This window comes from Protopterus annectens, chromosome 8.part1 (genome assembly GCF_019279795.1).
Source record: "Protopterus annectens isolate FY-2018-M chromosome 8.part1, PAN1.0, whole genome shotgun sequence".
In the NCBI taxonomy this organism is placed as follows: Eukaryota; Metazoa; Chordata; order Ceratodontiformes; family Protopteridae; genus Protopterus; species Protopterus annectens.
In genome coordinates, this window is record NC_056742.1 from 546944548 (window position 1) to 546948503 (window position 3956).

The following is a 3956-nucleotide window of genomic DNA, read 5'->3' on the forward strand; positions in this document are numbered from 1 at the left end:
TGGATTATTACATTGAGAGCAGATCAGGGGAGTGGACCTAATGAGAAGGTTTTCCCAAGATCTATTCTGAAGGGACGAGGTCTTAAGACTTAAGATATATGGTTTTATTTATATATATATATATATATATATATATATATATATATATATATATATATAGGTCTACCTGATTACGCCGAAAGCTGAGAAGAATGACAACGAGATAACCGACACTGGAAGATCGACAACGGAGAAGACTGACAGTTGTGAATCCCGACACTGAGAACACCGACATGTTAAGGTAAGTGTGCGATAGGGACGAATGTTAGGGTCAGGGTGTGGGTAAGGTAAGTGTGTGATAGTGATGGACGTTAGGGTAGGGTGCGGGTCAGGTAAGTATGCAATAGTGACAGACTTTAGGTTTAGGGGCGGGTTAAGTGAGTTAGGGTTAGGGTGCAGGTAAGGTAAGTGTGCTATAGTGACAGACTTAAGGGTTAGGGACGGTTTAAGTGAGTTAGGGTTAGGGTGCAGGTAAGGTAAATGTGCGATAGTGACAGACCTTAGGGTTAGGGTTTGAGTTAAGGTTAGTGCATAGATAGTTGTGTATGTAAGGTTTAGTGTAGGTTTGTAAGGTTTTTGGTGTGCTTGTGTTGTGTGTGTGTTTTTCGGGAAAGGTATTTATTTTGTTGATTGTCGGGATTGTGGTTTGTCTGGCATGTGAAGTTTCGTGTTTTTGAACTTTCAGTTTTGTCATGTCGGTTATTTCATTGTCGATGTTTTGGCGTGTCGGTGTTATCAGGTAGACCCATATATATATATATATATATATATATATATATATATATATATATATATATATATATATATATATATAGGTCAACCTGAAAACACTGAAAGTCCACAATGCTGACAACGAGAACACCGACACCGGAAGATCGACAACAGAGATGATTGAAAGTTGAGAATCCCGACGCTGAGAACACCGACATGTTAAGGTAAGTGTGCAATAGGGACGGACGTTAGGGTCAGGGTGTGGGTAAGGTAAGTGTGTTATAGTGACGGACGTTAGGGTAGGGTGCGGGTCAGGTAAGTGTGCGATAGTGACCGACTTTAGGTTTAGGGGCTGAGTTAGGGACAGGGTGTGGGTAAGGTAAGTGTGCAATAGTGACAGACATGAGGGTTAGGGGCAGATTAAGTGAGTTAGGGTTAGGGTGCAGGTAAGGTAAGTGTGCGATAGTGACAGACTTAAGGGTTAGGGGCGGATTAAGTGAGTTAGGTTTAGAGTGCGTGTAAGGTAAGTGTGATAGTGACGGACCTTAGGGTTTAGGTTAAGGTTAGTGCATAGATAGTTGTGTGTGTAAGGTTTAGTGTAGGTTTGTAAGGTTTTTGGTGTGCTTGTTTTGTGTGTGTGTTTTTCGGGAAATGTATTTGTTTTGTTGATTGTCGGGCATGTGAAGTTTCATGTTTTTGAACTTTTGGTTTGTTTCGGTTTTGTCATGTCAGTTATTTTGTTGTCGGTGTTTTGGCGTGTCGATGTTATCAGGTAATCAGGTAGACCCACATATATATATGTATATATATATATATATATATATATATATATATATATATATATATATATTTTTTTTTTTTTTTTTTTTTTTTTTTTTTTTTTTTTAATGTATTTTTATACATTATTTTATACATTATTTTCTATGTACATTTACATTTTTGGTATTATTTTTATTTTATAAGAACATACTTCTTATTTTGTATGAACATATTTTTTATACTCTTTTTTTGTGGTTCACTTTAAGGAAGGGTTTTGTGCTGCTACTGGATTGGTCATGGGTTGATTAATGTTTTTTTTATAAATTTGACCTGTGTTTCTTATTTTGTTTATGGTCTGATTAAGCTGTGGTGAAAGCACTTACAATTGATTAAATAACTTTTTTGAGCTCCTGGGCAGTGTTTTATTCCATTGGTTTCTTTGTTTTATTTATTATCATGAATTTATTGTGCTGGCAGCCCTGGCAGTTATCATAACTCCCATATCTGGCATGCATCACAGCTGTACCAGATGTTTTCTAGGAAGGACATCCCACACGGCCATTTACTGGGGGATCTGGTTATGCACTGGAACCGTGGATAATGGCACTCATCAGAAATTCACACACACCCACAGAAGAATCCCATAATGAGGCACACGCACAAACTAGAAACATTATAGAGCATGTGTTTGAGCTTCTGAAGTCACGGTTTCAGTGCCTTGATATATCTGGTGGAGTCTTGCAGTACTCTCCAGCCACATGTGCACAGATATTCACAGTATGTGCCATGCTACACAATATGATCCTGCAGAAACAGCTGCAGTAGGATCCGCAAAGGGAAGGGATACACAGCCCCCCACCAGTGTCTAGGTCACCACAATCACACTTACAGGAGAACTTGGAGAAGGAACCCCCTGATGATGTCCCTGTAGGCAGACATAGCCATGCCCAGGGCACCCTGGCTTTGGCTAAGAGACAACACATAGCACATGCACTGACAACCTAAGACCCTAGCAACTGACACCTTACTCCAGCTCACATAGATATATTAAAAATGATGTCAGGCAACCTGTACCTAATCATGTATTGGCTGTGTACTGCTTGCATCAGCCAGAGTCAGCCCTGAAATACAGTTCTGTCAACTGCTGCATTCGCAAGGTAGGTCATGCACCTACACACCACTTGTAAGGAGTACTATAATATGGTATCATATGTATGGACCTGCTGCATGCATGCAAGGGAATATAGTAGGCTATTTGGAGAGATGTAACATCCACATGGTACTACAGCTACCAAGTCCAGTAGTATGTGTTCTGTAATATTCACTGGGCCTCATGGTTGGAATATTCACTACAGCAGTCAATGGAGATGTTAAACAGTGCGGTCACATGATATTTGCACTACTGTCTCTGCCAGAAGATTATGTGCTGTTCTTCCCCACCCCCAACACATCAGTGTTCCCATACAAATGCTGTAACAATAAGTCATCAAAGGTATATCAGCAGACCAGGCAATCATAGTGCTGTGACATAGAACCCGATCACACATTTTATGTCTCATGTAATGCAGGGTTAACAATGTATATATGTATGCTGTTGATTGTGCGATAAAGAACACATCCCTGTCTGGCAGCCTGTGTGGCTCAGTGAGCTAGGGATGTTGTTATGGTTCTGGAAGTGCATAGGTTTGGTAGTGTAGTGGTTATCATGTCTGCTTTACATGCAGAAGGTCCTGGGTTCGATCCTCGGTGGAACCATAATGGGAGATCGTAGGTTTACCCAGGGGGTCATCTCTGTGTCACTACTAGACAGAGGCACAGTAAATTAAATCTATACTTTTGTACCATTACATGGGGTGGCGAAAGCCACATGCACTATGGCTAGGCTTATAAATGCCCTAGGGCAGATAGCCTAGTACTAAACTATGAAACTATGAAACTATAATGGTGTTGATGGTTCGAATCTGGAAATATACACAGCTTTTGCATGTGAGATATTAGTATGCTGGTGTTTCCACAGACTATCATACCTCTCAATCTGTTAGTGCAAGAAATCTGGACCAAGTCAGGAAGAATGGGGGGGGGGGGCAAATGCCCAAAAATAGAGCCAGACTATACAGATTGTTCCGATTAACCTAGACAGTTGCTAGTATGAAATCGAGTTGCATTATTACAAAATATCTTAAGGATATAAAGTCCAGCTCTCAAACATTTGTCTATAGTTAGTATTATTCAGTGACTTCAATGTACAATAATTTATCAGAACACCACAGATGTATAAGGAACAGACCAGAAATAAGAGGCAAACTTCTGGACATCCTGTGAAAATCTGTACAGTTGAGAGGTATGCAGACTGTCAGTCTGTATGTGGGGTAACAGTATGAATCTTAGTCACAACAGACAGCTGGTGAATGACATGGACAATTTGAGGGAAGTGCAGTACTGCAGAA

General features: G+C 40.2%; 1 non-coding gene across 1 annotated transcript; it reads left to right on the plus strand.

Moving 5' to 3' along the window:
• Window positions 1-3191: 3191 nt before the first annotated feature.
• On the plus strand, window positions 3192-3264 carry TRNAV-UAC. The gene has a single exon. It is a non-coding gene; the product is annotated as a tRNA-Val (tRNA).
• Window positions 3265-3956: the final 692 nt, after the last annotated feature.